Source organism: Coenobita brevimanus, chromosome 97, assembly GCF_032717465.1.
Source record: "Coenobita brevimanus isolate Jiangsu-jjx chromosome 97, ASM3271746v2, whole genome shotgun sequence".
NCBI classification, from domain to species: Eukaryota; Metazoa; Arthropoda; class Malacostraca; order Decapoda; family Coenobitidae; genus Coenobita; species Coenobita brevimanus.
The window spans coordinates 23,201,182-23,222,933 of record NC_137050.1 but is presented as its reverse complement, the minus strand read 5'-3'; the positions used below and the strand labels follow the sequence as shown (position 1 = coordinate 23,222,933).

Below are 21,752 nucleotides of genomic sequence, written 5' to 3'. Positions count from 1 at the left end.
TGATAATTCAGTTGAAACAGATGAAGCTGATGAGCAGTTTTCAGAGCAAATAGTGGATAAAGCCAGAAAACTGTCATTTTTGAGATACCACTTATTATAATACATAAGCAGTTTATTCAGGTATGCATTATTTAAGCCGGATATTGAAACCGTTTTTGTTGCCAGCATATATAGGTGGTGTCTGGCAATAGATAGATAGATAGATATATAGGTGGGGGGAATTTAAGTAATCTGAGAAAGTATTATTTTAATGTTATTTGAGGAAACAGTGTTTTTGTATATATATATATATATATATATATATATATATATATAGATATATATATATATATATAATACCACGTTGAGTCCGCTTCCTGTCCGATCAGCGAAGTTAAGCAACGTTGGGTCTGGTTAGTACTTGGATGGGTACACCGCTTCCTGTCCGATCAGCGAAGTTAAGCAACGTTGGGTCTGGTTAGTACTTGGATGGGTACACCGCTTCCTGTCCGATCAGCGAAGTTAAGCAACGTTGGGTCTGGTTAGTACTTGGATGGGTGACCGCCTGGGAACACCAGATGCTGTTGGCATAACGTTCTCCCTACGTGTCAAGTGGGGTTGGTGGAGGATTAGTGTCCCTCCCTGTAAAACAATTAACTCTAAGCCCTTGACCACCCTGTTTGGGATACATGGCGTCTGGCAATGAATGAATGAATATATAATAGTACATATAAATATGCACAATATACTGTGTTTATAATATATAGTAAATATAAGATGTTAGATATTATATTTTCAGGGTTCCTCAGGAGTTGACACACTAGATTCAGATGATTCATAAGAGCATTCCAAGACATCAATACTCTATCAGCATAGGTGAAACGTATTTGTAGTGTAAGTGGGTGTGAAGCAAGCATGTGTCGAACCTCCGAGAATGCTTAATTGTATGCGTTTGGGGATGCTTGTAATGGCAGAAAATCTTTAGGAGCTATAGAAATTTTTTAACGACTGTGGAATGCATGCGGATGGGTGGTGAACAGAGTGAATGGTTTAAGATAAAGGAGAGAGTACTTCACCACTGTCTCCGTAGCTGTTCATTCTGTTCATGAACATGACAAGGAGGAAAGAAGGTCCCAGTATAGTGTAGAAAGGAGCAAATATAAGGGATGAAATGAGAAAGTGTGGCCGGGAATAATTTTTTTTTTTTTTAGATGATACTCATTTGGTCACAAAATCAGTTGGTAACATTAATCAGCTGGCATCTGTTAATGGAAGAGGTAGTGAGAGGAGGAAATGGAAATAATATGTGAAGAAAAGTAAGTTGATGGGTTATCGTAGGGAGTCAGGACAAGCAGTATATGAATAAGCTTAAATATAGAAGATCTGAAAAAGTGTAGGCTACTGCTTTATATATTTGGGAGGACATAGCTGCAAATGAAATTCAGAGCGTTAGTTAATCAGTAGTGTGCAAATGGAACAGAATTATTTGGGGCATGAGATAAAGACAAATGCTACATTGGTATTGACTGTATTTTCCGGAGTTGAGACATGGGTCGTAAATTACATGGAGCAGAAACAGATGCAACTGACACTCCAACTTAGGACTAAATCACGAAAATCCGTTTGGTTCAGTTATGCTTCGGCGCAACTCTCGTTAATAGTTTATTCTAATGGAAAGGATAGTCGAGAACATGTGTCAGGATAATTCAGAAGAGGAAGGTTACAGTCGATACATAAAAACTCATCAGGTTCTCAGGAGGCTGTTTGTTTACCTGATGGTGCGATTGTGGAGGAGCCAGTGCGAAGGATGAGGCGGATAGGAAGAAGTATTCATGAAGGGAAAAATAAAAAAATACGTGCAGAGTATGGTGGATGAGAAATTGCGATGAAAAACAGTGGATTCTAGACGGTCAGCTTTAAGCTGGGGAAGATTTTCGACATCTTGCAACTTATTTCTCTTCGTTCAATGGCAGGATAAGACAAGACTACGGATCTGAAGCCTCTCCTTTGTATCTATATTAAACTTCATCAACTCAAGTTAATTGAGCCATTTTCTTTTTACACCTCAGCATTCAAGATGAAAATGTGGCAGTTTTATGCCAAACTACCATGGGTATAATATGAGATGAAGTAAACACGATATAGTCAAAGTTTATATCTGACTAGTTTTGTTGTATAGCTTCCTCTGATAAAGCTTTACAGAGAAATTAGTCAGGAATAAACTTTGACTCTACCTCGTGTATTCTTCGTCCATCTTTCACCAACCTGTCACAATGTCACATAGGTATAATATAACAGGAGAAGAAAATAAGGAAGGAAAATCAGGTGAGGAGGAGGAGTATAAGTAGGAGGTTGAAAAAAAAAAAAAGGAAAAAAGAACATGATGATAGTACAGAGAATGATAAATAAAAGGGCGGAGAAAATAATTGGGAGAATAAAAAATATATAAAAAGTTAGTGCGGCAATGTGAGTGATGACAGACACTTGAAATTGTGGTGAAGATCAAGGGAACACGCCAAAAAAATGAGAAAAGATAGTGAGGTGGTGTGAGGAAAGAAAGGGGCTTGAAGAAACTGGTGAGTGAAGGTGGGATCGAGATGATGCCAGGCCATGAGATAGAAGGGTGTAAGAAAATGATAACAGGTTTCTCTCTCTCTCTCTCTCTCTCTCTCTCTCTCTCTCTCTGCAAGAGTCAGAACTGCCATCGAAATTTTCGAAATGAACAGTTTATATCCAGTACAATCTCTAGGACTGCGCAGATCAGCGAGCAGTTAAAAAAATAAAAAATAAAAATAGCCAAACCTCCCATCCATATCGATTGGTGCATGAGCAAGCTTTACACTATGGGGCAAAGTGGTTCGTATTGATGCCTTGATATTCTGTTTCACAACATCTCCATCTATACATGTAAATAAGTCCCCATCACCAGTCAACCAGATGGATAGTTCTGCCGTTAAAATTTTTCGGAATCGCTATAGATAAAGGAGATGTCGGTAAAACTTGGAGGTAATGTGAGTAGCAGGAGCAGGAAAGAAATGTAGGACTTGGGGAATAGAGAGAGATGCGGGAGGAAGAGTGGAGAAATGGCGGAAAAAGTAGATGATAATAGACAGGCGGAGCAGAGAGGTGGGGTGGATTTAGTGTTACGAGGAGAATGTGAGAGTGGGGTGAGGCAAGAATGGTGATGAGGGGACTGAAGGGAGGGGGAGATGGTGGGGGTGGGGAAATGAATGGTGATGAGGTGGTAGGAAAGAGGGAGAAGAGAGAGGAAGGTTGAAGCAGGAGCAGGGAGGAAGAGAGAAGAGGAACTGTCAGTGACACGGCAGCTCATAAACATGGCTTATCAATCTTGGATGTAAGTGTCAAAACTGTCAATGCATTTTATTAAAACTATTCAGTGGAACGAAAGGTTAAAGCTGTCATATCATCATCATTTTCTCTCTCTCTCTCTCTCTCTCTCTCCACAATGTAGCCTGCATCTTTTTGTCGCCACAAGAGAGACAGATTTTGAGAAATAATGAAAGACATTCCACACCATGACAGGGGAACCATGAAAAAGTCTATAGAACTTCATTATGCAGTGTTTCTCTGTCGCCCTGTGGAATGACACTGTCGATAATACATATATCAGTGACATTCAAAGGGATCCGAGATGTCGTTGGATTTCTTCTAGATTCGACATAAGGTGCATCTTGTGATTATTTCAAGACCGAATACGATTGTTTTTGCGAAAGAATTTTTGAAAGAACGTCATGATAATCGAGTGTTGAATTATGTGAACAATGATATTCTAATTTCCATCCTAAGAAAGAAAGCAAAAGTAAAGGCGAGAGAAGAAAATGAGTGAGAGGTAAGTGGAGGCTTTGAGAGAAATGGGAGGGACAGTGTTGTAAAGATATTGAGGATTGAAAAATATTAGATAATTTCCTATTACGAGATCATTCACTCTCCCATTTACTCACTCTTTCGCTCAGTGGTTCTTCAGTCACCTACTCACTGACTCAGTAGCTGCAGTTTGTCATATACTCTCATGCACACCTACACAGATGAAAGTGGGTGCGCTTTAATTTGTATAAGTGCACACACACACACACACACACACACACACACACACACACACACACACACACACACACACACACACACACACACACACACACACACACACACACACACACACACACACACACACACACACACACACACACACACACACACACACACACACACACACACACACACACACACTCAATCAATCAATAAGCATCCTTACTCCTCTCATGCTCCCATTCCTCTGCAGTTAATCAACAGTCGTGCAGAAAGAAAGGAATGTGGTAAGTGAATCTACATCTTCATTGTCACTCTTGTTACATTATCTTTCAGCAGTCTACCTTGTTGCATCCTCTATCACTCGACAAACTACTTCCATTCACCAGCTGCCCCTCTAGTTCTTCCAACACCACTATTAATGTTAACACCCCGACCAAAAATTTCTCAGCAACAGAATTCCTCATAGCCGAGGGTTGGTTTACGAAACTAAGTACTGGAGATAATCAGCTTTTCGTTGTACTGTTTAATTTCCCCAGTAGAATCCCATCTTCAAAGTACTGATCAAATATTTTTTCCTCAGATGACCTCTATGGGGTACAGTAACAACCTGTATGTTTGGAAAAAAGAATAAATTTATATTTCTTTAGAGGGTAAATATAAGGAAAATAGAGGCTTGGTTTTCATTCCTCTGTTCCCTGCACCAGGGCGGGTAAAACTACAAAGATGTTGAGAAATTTCCCCCAAATTTCCTCATCCATTTCATGAACCAGGTTCCTTGGTCGTTCTTGCAATCCTCAATGGAAAAACTTTTCATCACAGAATGCTGTCTGCTTGGCCCTAGAACCTTGTCTCTAAGCCCCCTGGGAACTAACTGCCAGGCGGAATTGTAATGTTTCTTGCTGACCGGAAATCTCATTAGTGGCGAGACGCGTGTCAAGGGCGGGGTTATTAAGCTTTGGGTACATTCTTTTCTGGGAAAGCTATTCTCTTTTACTTCATGCACTTCACTCATATGAACGCAGCTTAACGTATTAAAAAGAAATAATGCAATCTGTGGACTCTTCAGGCCTTTGGCTTTTTATTATTTCAGTCTTGCAACCTCTAGGTGATTTTTTTTTTTTTCAGTTTAGATGACCTTTTGGAGAAGGCATTAGATATACTGTATATATTTTATAATGCCCTCCTAGCTTCGAAAGATCTTAAACTGAACAAAATTGTCTAGAGGTTGCAGGAATAGACCAAGAGGACCCATCATCTGATTCCAGGCTTTGCAGTGTCATGTTAGGGGAGAATGGATACAAAAGTAATGCACCTGAACTGACCTAACTGGACGTTAAATGACCTGATGGCGATGGAGTGGATTAAAAGGACGTAAATGGGCCTTATATGAAGGTAATTGGTCACTGATATTTCATGTTTCTGTATTGGCAACTCAAGAAAATAATTCGCCACTTTGTTATTCACACGATTTCACTGGCTGACGGTTTTGACAGATGACACTTTATGCAGACTAACATTATTTTCGGCTAATGGTTGTTACGGTGCAGTGCAGGAAAGTAGTCGTCGAACGCTTTTGTGTCTGGCAGAGTTGACAGATTTTTTTAATGTAACGAAATGTATGTAAAAGGATACAAGTACTGTCTGTAAATTTTGCGTCTAAAACAAACTGATAACATTTTCATGACGTTATTATGTTTACGAAAATCTTTTTATCCCGACATGGTACATCTTATAATATAATTTTCGAGAGGTTCCATTAATTATTGAGCTTGATCTTCGGATATATAGTAATTATACTCAATTACAACAAGAATATTAGAGATCTCTCATCCCATGTCATATGTCAGGACTGCTGTGTTATATTAGTCACTGTAGTACTTATTCAAAACGCTTTTAATGACAAAGACATTCTTTCTATCTGTGTATCTATAGCTGGACGCCTGAATCCTGGAAAAGGTGGTCTCAAACACATCACCCCCATGTCGCCTTGTCCACTGCCTTTTCGTTGCTATCCCCCCAACTGACACCACCCTTTCTCATATACAGTACCTCCCTATACTCCATCCCTCCATCTCATCCACGGTGTCCCCCTCCCTCTCCCTCCCCCTCATCCACCCGCAACCTTACACACATACATTCTCTTCGTTAGTCCTTTACTCTCCATCCTCTCCACATGACTAAACCACATCAGTGTATTTCTCTTGAAGCCTTCTGTCCCATCCACTTCCACATCGCAACGCTCTTTCACATCCTCATTTGTCAGTCTGTCTCTCGATGTAACTCCACATTCTCCCATCAAATAACTTACAGCAAAGGAACTACATTTCCTATCTGCTGAGAGCTCATTTGTGGATTAATCTGAACCTAACTCTCTGTTGACCTAACCTTACCTCCCTGGAGAGAGGGAAAGATAGGGAGGGAGAGAATGAAGGATGTTTTGGTGTCTAGTCACTCAGCCTCTTGCTCCATCAATTAACCCTTATTCTTGCTACTTGGCCTGCCCACCTCCATTTCTGTTCTTTTATAACTTCTATAATGTCTTTGACTTTAGTTTGCTCTCTCAACCAAGTTGATCTTTTCCTGTCTCTTAAAGATGTTACCAACACTGATCTTTCCGTTGCTCTCTGAAAACGGATTAGTTTATTTTCCATCGATTTTGTTAGTTTCCAAGTCTCACAACTGTATGTCATAGCTGGAATAAGACATTCATTATATACTTTTCGTTTCATATGTATTGGCAAGCTACTTTTCATAATGTCTCTATGTTTACCAAAAGCCTTCCATCCAACTGTGATGCGTCTTTTTATTTTGGTTCCGGTATCGTGATCTTCCATTAATTTTAGTATTTGCCCCTAGTAATTGTATATATCTATCTATATCTATCTATCTATCTATCTATCTATCTATCTATCTATCTATCTATCTATCTATATATATATATATATATATATATATATATATATATATATAATGTAATATTATATAATTGAAATATGGAGAGAAAAGGACAGGGATAATACTATCAATAAGAAAAACGTAAAATGAGGAAGTGCTAAAGCGGAAAAGAAGAGTTACATAATCGGCGACACATAATGGACAACACCTAATGACTCTCGTGAGAGGAGCACTATTATTTTTCTTATACGGCTATCAATAAACCATTTTATTCAGCTGTGAATTAATTTTATGGTCCTGAACATTAAAACTGACATTATTAATGACTCCATTTACAGCCAAACGATTTTGTTCAACCTAGCCATGGGAGACGGGGGGGATATATAGACAGAAAAAAATTGAATATTTAGAGAAGAAAACATAATAGATTAACTTTAATTAGGCAACAGAAAGAATTACAGGCGAGATAAAAAGTAACAAGAAATACAGAAAACGAAAATAACAGGAAAACAGATTAATACACAAACGATACAGGGATAAAGCACTCCGTTAGCATATTCCAGGATGTGATATAAAGCAAATTAAGAACGAAGCTGGACAGAGAGAGAGAGAGAGAGAGAGAGAGAGAGAGAGAGAGAGAGAGAGAGATGAAGGGAAGATGCCTGCTGATAATGAAAGACTACATACAGTAGGCAGTAATTAACAGAATAATAGAGTGAAATCAGTACTTAGAAACTGAGAAGAGTGAGAGAGGAACAGGGATAACAAATTGGTGTGCGAAAAAAGAAAAAGATATAGCGAGATAAGGAGGGGAAGAAAGAGCAGAAGGGGATAAAGAACTTCAGAGAGAAAGCGGGGTTCGAAATGAAACAGCGAGAGAGGAGGAGAGAAGCTCTCTTGGGACAAAGGGAAAATATTTAGGCTGGAGAGGCACTTTACCCGGGTCGGTAAACCAGCGCAATGTTTACACTCTCCCTTAGAGAAACGCGACACTGTGGGTGGGAGGAGTATGCCAGGAAAATCTTGCATGTGGCGAGGTGAAAAACAAGGGACTCTGGTAATAAAAGGAAGGGTGGAATGTAGGTCATTGTTGTGAAAACGAAATCAACGATTATACTCGTAAAAGTAAAGGGGTGGAAATGTAGTCTTGGATGTGGGCGAAGGCAATGTTTACAAAAGAAAAGGTGTGGGAGTGTAGTCTTGGGTCTGAGGGCGGAGGCAACGTTTATTAAAGAAAAGGGGTGGGAGTGTAATCTTGGGTGTGAGGGCGGAGGCAACATTTATAAAAGAAAAGGGATGGAAATGCAGGTCTTGGGTATGGCGCCGAAGGTTACGTTGGAGAGTGTGATGACGAAGGGATGGTATGTTGATGTCGTGTGAGGTGATATTCACAGCATGGATGAAGCTTGAGGAATAAGAATCAAAAGTGAAGAGAGCTTCTCTCGGTTTAGATGCATATACTTTAATTGGGGAAATCAGCATATTTAGGCTGAGATCACGATCCTGTGTAACTGTTCCTTTCTTTCCTTTCTTTCTGTGTGTGTGTGTGTGTGTGTGTGTGCGTGTGTGTGTGTGTGTGTGTGTGTGTGTGTGTGTGTGTGTGTGTGTGTGTGTGTTTTGACTGCAGTAAATGCTGATGACAATTAAAGGTATGGCAAATGTGAGGACGTTTGTGTAAGGGAATGATACTATAAGCGCAATAGGGAGGTAGGTGGGCTAACAAGGTCTTTGTGTTTGCCGATTAGATGGTTTAACCATTTATGGCGTCTCCTTAAATCACTGGTGAATGAAAGAAGTAAACATCAGTTAGACAACCTTTTACTGGACTATGTTTCAGGACAAAATGATATACTGTACATTATATAAACATTGTAAATTACTGTATGTTGTCCAACAGATAGGAAAAATGTGAACGACAATTGTGCAGTGTTGTCAATGACTTTGAAGCCTAAGTGGCGGTGTGGTTGTTGTTCTGTGAATGGTAGGGTATCGCAGCAGAAATGGTGATCAGTTAAAGTGAATTTACATTGTTAATTTTCACCCAGGTTTCATGGTAGAGTCCTAGACATACGAAAAGTATATATGTATTGATGGGCAGTGCTATTCATTGCTCTACCGAAGTGCTTGCAAATGCATTTCACAAACGCAGTACTTAACGAGATGTAAAAAAGTACGATAATCCATTCTGCTGCACTGAAAAAAAAAAAAAAATGTGAGAAACTCGAAGGACTGTAAAAGCGGCACTGCATACAGTACATTAAATATTCATCGAGTGGGAAGGGAGTAGCAGAAGCCGCTATAAGGGAGAACTCTTTATCTGCCAGTGTTATCACCCACGGCCAAGAGAAAGTCCCGCCTTTAACACAGGGTGAACTTTCGTGGAATTTTTTGTGGGAACACAATAAGAATTTCGTTGGAATTACTATGGATTTAAAGAAGGGAAAAGGAACTTAATTCATTTCAGAAGACTGCATTAGTAGTATGAAATCAAGTGAGTAGTACGAGTAAGTTGCTGTGGCCTCAGGCTCATCAGAACTTGAGCCTGATGGACTGGTCGCTATTGATGCCCTTTTCCTGCAGTCCATCATCCTCGTTTCGTGACAGGGAGGGAGAGAGGAATGACTGTATAACTGCAGCTGCCCTGTTATATCGGTGCCACCACAAGATGGCATCCCCCTCCAGCACGAAGTGAAGAGTATACGGCAGGACAATGTGGTGCTTCATGGGACTCCGAGAAGGATGACGCACAAGGTTTCAATGGGAATAATGAAATGGGAGGTGGAGAGTGATTGATATTTTTAAGATTGCGATATCGAGACGGTTAGTTCTGATTATTATTTTGCGCTGCATGGGAACAGTGAAGGTCACAGCTCTCATTCAGCTTGGCTTACATTAGAGAGGTTGTTTTTTTCTATGCTGCTTCTCACAAAACTGATCCACAAACAAAAAATTGGTGTATTAACAACACTGACCCAGCTCCTTCAGTATACTCATGAGTGTGCTGTTCGTCAGACCATCTCTAAGCATCAGAACACACACACACACACACACACACACACACACACACACACACACACACACACACACACACACACGCATTTCATGAAGGATAAGCAGCACCCATCTCTCCCATCAATCTCATCCATTTTTAAATAACCCTCTTGTGAGAGGGTTAACCGGTGTTCTCAGTCTTTCACATGCACAACTCTTCAGCTCTGGAAAAGTCTTCCACTGTTTGTCATCCTACTTCCTGCAATTTGCAGCAATGCATAAGCGAGGTGTCAGTGCATCGCAAAATAAGCGGATGTTAATTACGGTCTTTCTTTTGCTACGTAATGTGTAAACTTAAAGTCATTGCATCCTTTGGTTCTGTGTGCCTAAATAAAAGATTATCTTCCAGCAAACTATCCATTGTAGGACATATATATATATATATATATATATATATATATATATATATATATATATCATCAGCCGTTTGAGTATCCACTGCAGGACCGGTCTATCCATACCGAGGTCGGGGCGATACCGCAATGTATCTCTACCAAGTGGCTTAGGCTTTCTGGTAGAGATTGTATGTAGGGTGAGAAGTGCTTGTAAGTGTGATTGTAGTGTTGGAGTGGCTTTGGATGTGTGTGTAGTCTGTGAAACAAGTGTAATCGGCCCGCGCAAGCCGACTGGGTGCAAGCATACTTTATAGTAAACGACACTGGTTCAACCACAGCACCCCTTGTGTCCGCCAGTGTAGTACGTGGCCGGGTGAACACTCCCAAAGTTTATTACCCTGGCGAGGCGCGAACCCTGGTTCACCCGTGTACGAAACGCACACTCTACCACTGTACCACAGAGGCTCTCTCTCTCTCTCTCTCTCTCTCTCTCTCTCTCTCTCTCTCTATATATATATATATATATATATATATATATATATATATATATTATATAAAGAGAGAGAGAGAGAGAGAAAAAAAAAAATTCAGTGAAATCGTTAATTGTTGCCAAAACAATGATTATGGTAATTCCTTTATCATTAACTTCATGATACTCAGTGATGTAAATGCATGTATAGTTTCTGTGTACATACTTACACAGTATAAAAGAAAAGCCAACCTTTCTTAATATCAGTGAATACGTATTTGTTATCGTGTTTCTTACATGATCACTTATTTTTCTTAGGCTATACCATTCATAAAAATATGTTCCAAATCATATGATTCAGAGGTTTACGACATTTATCACAATACATAATTACAAAACCAAAATGTGCCTACATTAATGTTAATCCACCGACCATATTTGACTATGTATTTGGAAAAATTATTTCATTAATCATGTACCGAGCATTTAATTACATATTGGCACAGCAGATTTTTACTATTGGTGATGGCGAAAATTTTATCACGGTGAATTCCAGTCATATCGGTGTCACCATCAGCCTGTGTTTTTATAATATAGCTCAATAGGGGCGGACTGTTGGCAATGATCTGGGCTTTTAGTGTTGATTTATGCTGCAATATGTGGTATTGGGGCAGATTCACTGATTGTAGGTGTTTAATTGGAGTGCGAAATTCGGACGTCCATTAAATCCAGAGAGAGAGAGAGAGAGAGAGAGAGAGAGAGAGAGAGAGAGAGAGAGAGAGAGAGAGAGAATAAATTCATAATCATCATCAACAACCTGATTTCTTTTTCCCAGCAGAGGGTAGAGTGCTATAGGGTCCAAAGGTATACACATGAGGCCGTCGGAAAACTGGGTTGAACAACTACATTGTAATACTGTACCTCAGGTTTGTAACGTGATGCAGCTAGTCTTTTCTCTTTTTACTCGGTGGGTCATGCCAGGAAATACACACCGGTTTATAATGCTGTAAAACTTGACAGAGCTGGACGAATGAAAAAGAGTCTCTCATTGCCTTTAATTGCCTTCATTAATAAACAACACAAAATGGTGAAATATCATAGGTTCCTATCACCCAGTCAACCGTGCAGCGACAATGTAACGGAAAAAGTTTAATCGTTGTCATTATTTCCACTCGCCGTGCTACCAATAAAAACAATTAATCCTTACTGACTGATTCATTACACAAACATCAAATACAGTGCTGTGTAAAAGAATGAATACAATGAGTAATACCTTTTCGATATGCTTTTGGACTAATACCATATCTTCCCAAGGTAGCCTCGTCAAAAGAACATTCATCTACCACCATCACGGTCACATACTATAAGTGCACTGGCAGCACAATGCACGTCAAATATATTTTCATTAGTGAGTCATAGCAATAAGAGTATTTGACTTTCAACGCAGTGTATGTGGGTGTGGGTATCCACTGCCACCTTCACCGCTTCAGGCTTGTGATTGTCATTGTAATCCCACTTTACTCTCACACCTAGTCAGCGAGGGCGGGGCCGCTGTGTTATTCTAGTATATAAGTGTTCTTGACACGTGTGATAACAAAATATCAATTGATCCAATGACCGAACATCTGAATTTTCCCCTGTGACCATGTCTTTCAGCTGATTGCTCTCAAAATCGAATTATCGCCATTTTAGCTGCCGCCTCAACCCTTCATCCAAGTATGGTCAAAACCTGACCAAACCAACTGAGTTGACGTTTAACCTGTGGCCTTGACATATGAACTTTTGCTGTAACTTTGGCTGATCCTCAACATTTCCTATAAATTTGGCAAAAAATGTGATAAAAGCTGTTTGAGTTATTTCATTCACACACACACACACACACACACACACACACACACACACACACACACACACACACACACACACACACACACACACACACACACACACACACACACACACACACACACACACACACACACACACGTCGAGCTGTAGCTTTGATAGCATGGGTGTAAATCCATATATGATATTTGATGGGAAAGCTATTCCCACATATGCAAATACCGCATCAAGTATGTAAAATCTAAGGTGCTACGTCAACAGCCTGAGAGGCGAAAAACATGAAAATAATTAGACTTCGTTATCTCCCCCCCAGTCCTCCGTTTTTTTTTTTTTTTTTTTTTTTTTTCATTTTTAGCTGACTTTTCTTGTGTGGTATTGATGTTCTATTCAGATGTCGGAGAAAATCAAACGGAGAGAAAAAAAAAACATTACATAATTTATAGACATATAACTGGACAGGCGAAAAATATAAACATAATTTGCAATGGTGAAAAGGAAAGGGATGGCAATTAAAAGAATGTGGCAAAATGAAAGAAATAAGAGGAAAAGGAGGAGTGTGGGAGGAAAGGAAACCATAATAATGATAAGAGAGAGAGAGAGAGAGAGAGAGAGAGAGAGAGAGAGAGAGAGAGACTGTAGCTTTGACTAGAGGAGAAAGGGTAGCAGGAGAGATGAAAGTTCTAGGAAGAGGGAAGAAAAGGCCAGTACAAGACAAAAGACATCAAGATAGAAAAAAGCAGAAAAAAATAACAGTAATGCTGAAACTGGGAATACATTCCCTGAGAGAGAGAGTAAGTGTAAGGATTTTATTTCCTTACTGAGTTTATGTCAAGAAAATTAAATGGACGTCTATATTATCAAACAATCCCCCCCCCCCCCACTAACACACAAACACACGCCGACACACCCACCCACTCATCGGTTAGTGCTTCACCATCCATCAGACAATATGAGGTATGACCATTTGTCTTCCTCTGACTCATGGTTTGCGGTTTTGTTGACTTAAATGGTCTTATGAAATAAAGCAGGACCTTAATAAACTAAACAACTCTGTGTATCGGCCGAAAGGTCAAACGATAATATTAGAGCATTACGAATCTGGTATTAAAACGGAGAAGGCGAAGAGAAATTCAAGCTCCCACTTCTTGGCTGCAAATTCTGTTGCACAATACGAACAAAGAAAATTTCTGACCTCTATGTTTCACTGTTAACTGCACTTTGTAATATGGGATGTATGCAAATGAGTTTCAGTAATCACTGGCAATCCACGAATGTTCGTCAAAATCCGGGGACTTACCTGCACTCTCTTGTATAAATAAATCTCCAGTGATGTGGATTTTTGTTCTGAAACCAGAATTCAGATTTTCCCGTTATCAGATCCTTGTCGGATGTGCTATATACTGTAACCGGCAACCCAAGGAAAGATGATAGAAGGGTGTGATAGAATTCCATGTATGCTGCAAGGAAAGCTGCGATGGGAAGAGGTCACCATCAGAGCCAGTATAAGATTAACTGATTGCCTTTTTCTTGCAACTGTCCCGCATGATTTGTGTTAGTGATATTCTTCTCAGCCCCCAGAGAAAAGTCTTACCGCGCAATGTTACATTGGAGAGTTGGTATTTTGGAAGCCACATTCGCCATCGCTCAATTGACTTAACCCCATCAACTATTGGACGTATTTTGTACTTTATCCTCTCTATTTCCAGACAGTTTTATTCATCTTTGGGGAGAATTCTAAGCAACGGGATTAGGTATATCCTTCATTACCTCCTATGGCTACAAGAAAGCTTCCTTAAGCTAAGTAAAATTGTTGATGGTGGTCCAACTAAGCCGAAAAGGCGTCATCCGACAGAATAATTAAGGAAAACAGCTGAAGGATACTGGCTAGGATCATCAACTTAACGCTTTCAGTACGATGACATCTTTTACATTATTTTTGTTATTACAAGACGTTTCTCCTCAGCTCAGGGTTCTGTAGATATATTGAACCGAAGAAGTAAATGAAAGTCCTATCCAGCCCCGCCAGTTTCAGTATTCTCTCCCGAGTTCTACCTAATTGTCAGGAAATAGCAAAACACATTGAAAAAGGCTTCATGCACTGGAAGGTTTAAACTTCTCGCGATAAGGCAGTAACAGGTAGACAGGAGAGGCAAACTTTTTCGCGAGTAGTATAACAAGAAACGGAGACACATTCAACATTGTCATTGAGGTTCCCTTTAAGATGTAAATAGAGTGTTCTCAGGTAAGATATGTATTACCTAAACCTTTTATGAAGGACCTTCAACACCACTTTCGCAATATGTGAATGTACAGTATGTATATATATATATATATATATATATATATATATATATATATATATATATATATAGGTAGGTATGTTCGTGCGTGCATGTCCCCCAGGCGCGTGCTTGCCTCTGTGTGTGTGTGTGTGTGTGTGTGTGTGTGTGTGTGTGTGTGTGTGTGTGTGTGTGCGCGCGCTCGCGCGCGAGTGCTTGAAACTCTTAAGTATTAGACATCTAGTCGACATGAATGGCAATATTGTTTGATCAGACTACCAACTACAATAATCTGTACAACAGCAAAGAGTAAAGGCAAAAAGGAGCATTACCGAAAAAAGTACAGCATATAAGATTGCTCTGAAAACGGAGAAAAAAATAGCAGTTTTGTGGTCATGACGTGCCTCCACACTTTCTGAGCGAAAAAAAGAAAGAAAGAAAGAAAAGAAAATTTCTCCTGTAATGCTGATTCTGAGAAGAATTGGCGTCAAGGTTGACGGTGAAACTTATTTCACAGAATTAAAATATAATCCTAAGCACGGGAAGTAACACATACAAACTCTTGAGATAAATCCAGGATTCTGGTATCAAAAAATGTTTGTCCAGTGCCAGTAATAATTGACCGAGACAAATTCCATTCAAGATGGCTTCATTGCCCGATTAACATAGGAACAAGAGTACTTCCTTGCTTCTCCTTAGGCTATTTAATCAACAGCAGCTACTGCATTCACTTTCTTGAATTAGTTGAAGGTTTTCTCCTCTTCTGTTACTAGAATTGTGCCCGGTATCTTATTTTTCTTTGTGTCCCACAAAATCCACGGTGTTAACCACCGCTGTTCTTTCGTCTCTCGAAGTAAAACGTTGAAAATGATATTCCCACTTGCTCCATAACGTTCGTTCGTTAATGAACATTCATCCTTTTTCTGCGATCTTTCCAACGCAACTTACTCTTTTTAGGCAAATTGGCACACATAATTCTTGATTTGGTATTAATTTCTTTTTTCTTTTTTCAGATCTATTTGCGCACTTCTTACTTTCATTACTGTTCTTTCTTTTTCTGAAAGACAATAATTTGGACGGAGACGTGGTAAACATGGTGGTAGAGTTCTTTACCCATATTCAAAAACTGCTGTAAATAAAATATGACTGAGAGAGAGAAAGAGAAATTATAGAGAAAAAGGAACAGAGAGAGAGAGAGAGAGAGAGAGAGAGAGAGAGGAAGGGAGGAAGAAAAACAGGAAAGACAAAACGAGTGTGAAGGCAGAATACATATGCCAGGGAGAGGCGACCCGAGGCAGAGAAAAAGAAAACGAATTAGAAAAATGAAAAATATAGACAGGACATAAATAAGTGTAACAGAACGGCGAGGGGAGGAAAAAGAGAAGCAGCACTGGCGACAAAAGTAGGCAGAAAGAGGACTATGGGAGTAGAGAACAGGAAGACAGAGATGTGATACATTTAGAAAGGACAGATTGAAGATGTGATATTGGACGGAATGTGCTTAGAATGATAGACGTGTGAGAATAAAGAGAAAAACCAAAACATTGAGAGCAAAAAGGGAGATACAGAGATAACAAAGGAAGGTACAAAAGATGGCGAGAAAATAGGATTCAGAGAGAGAGAGAGAGAGCAAAAAGAAAGAAACATGTGAAACGGCTGGCAGAAACGGAGAAAATGAAAGGTACTTACCTGTGGGTAGATGTTCACATTAGTTAGAGGATACTCTGATTTGTCGCACACATTTTTTCACACACTTCTTAGACTTCGTACATACAAGATCATGCATTGTTAAAGCTGTGGTGAAAATTGGAGCTGCTGTTGTATTAGCGTATTTTTCGACGAACTTTCTGATATGATATTTGCCCCAACTCTTGCATACCATGGCATGTCTTACTTTCTAGGCTTCCTCTGCTTCACGGCCAGATTTAAACTGTGTGTGTTTCTAAGTATCAGTTGGCCTATCTGTCCAGTTAACTATTCTGAGTCCAGTAATTTTCTCAGTCACTCAGTTTGTCTCTGTATTCGTTTCACTAGCAATCTGGTATCATGTTTACCCCATAGTCACTGGCAGACAAATCATCACATACCATGAAAAAGGGTCGCATTAAAGAACTGACATCAAGGATGATTTTCAGTCTCTGCCAAATAATAACTTTGAGACAGTCATAAGAAAGCCTTAACCCCTTCATTAAAGTGACGTTTTTCTTATTCTTAGATCTTTCAGACGATTTTAATCTACGAAAGAGATTTTGCTAACCGAAGGGGTTAGATGCAGTCTTCATTTACCGCTGTTATAAGATAGACCTTTCGAATGTATATTTAAGTTATCTGAAAATAAAACCAACGACTAGGGTGTCATCTGATTTAAGGGGTTGATAAAGCTGACGTAAAAAAATATCCTCTAATACTACATTACTGGACCCGACTGAGGGTGAAAGTCCGGCTTGTGTATTGGCTGCTGAAGACCATTTGAACATGACGTTGGATTCTGAATCATCTTTTTTACTCCTCCACCTTCTACCTGGATCAAACGAGCATTTATTCTTTATGATAAAGAATGATCAAAACTGGTGCTGGTAACTAGGAGGAAAACTGACGCTTTTGGACCAAGACAAAAGATAAAAATTGGTGAAATACTTTGTGTTAGTAGGAAACAAGTATAACTTGCTCATAAAAGTGCTCAGTATGTGCTGAAAAGTTAAATAGTCGGTCATCTCCTCTATGGAAGAGTCAGTTTGGCTCACATAGACATCTATAAACCAAATAAGTTGTACCTGATCCAGCACTGCCTTGCAATAATATATAAATTTGAGGGGAATATTTGCCAGCACCCATAAATTTATGAATATCGTTAAGGATGACGTCTGGCATGAACCCACTTAGTTATGCCGGCTTCCTTTGAAAGCTTCATCACTACGGTGATGTACAATATTTCCTATTGTATTCTTGCTATCTCTAGATGAATAGATTTAGTTCCGGGGAGACTTCTTGAATCTGAGTGTCGGATATATTTAGTTTGGCCTTTCACAGTACGATATCCGCTTTCAGTTGAATAATATTGTCTTATGCTTTCCTGGTTGAATTGAAAACTATGCCACAGGACTGAAAGGTGATAAATGTGACACCTGAAAACCTGTGTGTTGTCTTCCTGTCTCACGTTGCCAACTGTCTCGGAAAATATTCACAACGCGCTTCTTTCCGGCTGTCATATGTTTTCATTCACACGGTGTTCCTCGAAACTCTGCAGAGAATCGCATGTTGGCGGAGCAGCCAACCAGTAACTTTACCTTACCGAAGTTGTTTTCTGTACGGATACGAGTGTTTTCTTTCTTTATCCGAGCAGAACAAAAGCTCAGAGAGAACAAGAAGTTTCGCCTGTTGTGCGCTGATAAAAATGTTTACAGTATTTATTGTCCGTTCAGTGAAAAACCTACAATATCATCTGTAACTCATGTACACAGCCAGATCCATGAAAATGGGAAACACCGGACACTGATTAGTTACTATTTTTTTTTTTTATCAGGTCAGTAATGAATACTGTACAGTACTGTAACTGGTCTCAGTCTGTCAGAGGTACAGGATGTTTTACCTTTGATCCCTTGCTACATACTTCTACTCCCGTGCAACTCCTGTTCACTCTGCTTTGCAAGTTGGGAACTGTGTTATCATGACTTTTTAAAACAGTGTGGTAGGTGACTAGAGTAGCCTAGAGTCCCTGCACTGGGGTCGCATTCGCTTAGGGTTATGAAACATTTTACACCTTTTCCTTAAAGATTTACTTCAGTATATGGCTTGTTAATATCGACTTGTATGGCACTTAATCAATATATCGGTATCGAAAAGGCCATAAAATTGAATACTAAGGTAAATAGCCACCATAAATCTCGTAGGATGAACTAACAGAAACCCATCTTAGCCGACAAGAATACGGCCTTCAGTGTTCCCGTGGGCCGTCTCGTCTTGTAGTCTCAATTATACACTCTGGTTCGAAGTTAGTGTCTTGTAGTTCTTAATATTGTGCCAGTTTCCCGTCCTTCACCTTCCTTCAAAACTGTTTCAACTTTAACACCTGGACGGGCCTCCGACGACCAAACTTTCTCACTTGGGTTGTAACTTATGTTTCCTAGACTATCAGATTTTGTATGTTAGTTTTCTGTTTTACATGACAGCATTTTGCAATGAATTATATAACTGAATTGTTCATTTACTGCTCATTGAATAGGAGATAGACAAATGTAAATATCGGTAGCTAATGTTGTATTCTCGCACTCACTAATAATGCTAAGATTTCGAAAGTGCCACAATATATATTTTATATTCATTTTATCCATCGGTGTCTGAACATACCTGCACTGATGTGATGGACCTGAAGAGACATGGTTGGACATGAAAATCCTCAATGTCATGTTTCGAGAATGATTTCACCGATAGGATTGACTTCTGGCACACGTCGACAGAGGAATGAGCTGACTCGTCCTTTATTATCATGTGTCGATATGATAGATCTGAAGTGAAACAGGCCCTGAAAAGTTCTAAACTGATATTCTGTAAATAGGACGGACTTGATTTTCACTGGTGTGAACATGATTGAAATGAACTGGAATAACCTGACTGTATGTGAAAGGACCCAAATAGTTTTGAAATTCATTGAAAGATTTGAAGAAACCGGAGGAGATCTGAAATTGCCTATATTGTTTCCATATAACTGAATTTTAGTTGACAAAATAGGACATGCACTGATTACATGGACTTAATGATATCTAGCAGGGTCCGACGGACTGTGGCGGCTTAAAAACCTGGATTAACTTATTTAGAACAGCATGGCCTTGAGGTGAATTATTTCTTTTAGCCTGAATGAATATAAAAACCAGAACGAACCAGGATCTGGCACTGATGAAAACATCACACGTAACTAGACGTGAATGGATCTTATTGATCCTGAATAGATCTGAACGAACCCGAATTGACCTGAGTAGAAAAGACTGTAAAGGATCTGAATGAACTTCGAGTGGCTTTACTGGTTCTGAATCGACCTAAGTGGCTCGCCATGGATCTGAACTGACCTTAGACCAACCTGAATGAACGTTAACCGACCTGAATCGACCCGAGTGGATGTGAAAGGCTGCGGATAGTGAAGTTTTTAATAATGTTTCTTGAAAAGCAGGAATCATCCAGCTACATGACTATAAAACACCATATTTAGATAAAGAAGCTGTTCCTTCAGGAAATGTTTAAAATTCACCTTATTACACGCATGCATAAAAGCGCTTTACTAATTTCCAATATTATTGGCTCCTGCGTTAAATGAGAATGATGCCTTTATAACTGTCTTTAATATTTTCTCTTGGTACTAAATAAGTGTATGTATTAATGCATGCCCTTTATCATTTACAGTATAATGAGCTTCACCATAAATTTAATAAATGAAGTTATTGAGTATTAACATATTCAGGTGGAGGGGAGAATTGTGAAGTATATGAGAGAAAGATGAGTGATTGAAGGAGGAACAGAAGAGCTACTGAGGAGCAAAAGAAGTTTCTTCAATAGTTCATCAGTATATGTTTTTAAGAGGTAACATTCCTTACGAATATGTGTTAATACTGATGAAATTCTACCTAGTTTTGTATGAAAAACAAAAAAATGTTTCGAATTATTAACCAACTTATTTACAATACCCCTGAGTCCAGTGGATTTTTATTTACATTCCGACACATCCCCTCACTCTAGATATTTTTCTTTCACATCTTGTCAGTTGTCATTCTCTCATTTTTTCTCCCAGATGGAGGTCCTCTCTCTCTCTCTCTCTCTCTCTCTCTCTCTCTCTCTCTCTCTCTCTCTCTCTCAGAGATGGTAAAGTTTATATTAATGTCGATCCGTTCGTGTCCTTTATCCTGAAGTCAATATAGAATTTGACATCAGCTGCCTTCACACATGACGCTGCAATGAACTTGCAGACACGTAATTTTCATGAATATCAGTATGATCAGAGCTTTTATCAGCTGACAAACTGATGGGGTGGAGTGACGGTGAGGAGAGAGGAACGAATATTTGGAATAGGGCTCTCAACCACTCTAACTCGACAACGTAGTTTTAAATATAGCCCTGCTCTCTCCAGATTATTTTCTTCAATAACAAAGGGATCTCCAGTAATGACAGGATATATTAAGATTATAACTACAGTAGTCCCGCTTGATCGAAAAGTCTCCCCTAATTTAAATACAATTGTGTAGAGACAGCAAGAATATATTAAAGATTACATCATTGGACAGAAACAGAAAAAGAATTATTCTTCAATAGTTTTACTGTATTATGGTATCACACATACATATGGCTTGGCTGCACTTTTTAAGCTCTAGAGCATTTGAGAGCATGAAAGGTTTCGGCAGTAGAAGTAAATAAAGATTCAGGTAATACTCTGATAACTATCAGTTGTGAAACTGCTGCTTCTAACCTCTGGTCGTATACTGCCATTGTTTCCTTCGTTCCTTCCCATACCCACTCCTGACTTACTTCATAAGCTTGCAATTCTCCCTATCTTATTTCCCTGCAAATTTGACACGCTGATTATGACCAAGTAAAAAATAAAGGGAAAATGATATGGCAAGGAAGAATCAGAAGGGATGCAAAGAGGAGATAGTGCGGGATAAAACCAGGAGACAAAGGAGAAGTGAGAAGGATGGTAGGATGCTGGAGATAGAGGAGGACGATCTGATAATGGAACATAAACAAGATGAAGGGCAGAAATTTATATTTGAAGCTGATGTTTAAAACACCAACATTATGAAGGCAATTGCAACAACAAAAATTCTTAAAGTCTCTCCAGCTAGAACACCAACGGAGTTTCTAAAA

General features: G+C 39.3%; 1 pseudogene; it reads left to right on the top strand.

Moving 5' to 3' along the window:
- Positions 1 to 451: 451 nt before the first annotated feature.
- Positions 452 to 569, top strand: LOC145413894 (5S ribosomal RNA; annotated as a pseudogene).
- The last annotated feature ends 21,183 nt before the right edge of the window (positions 570 to 21,752 follow it).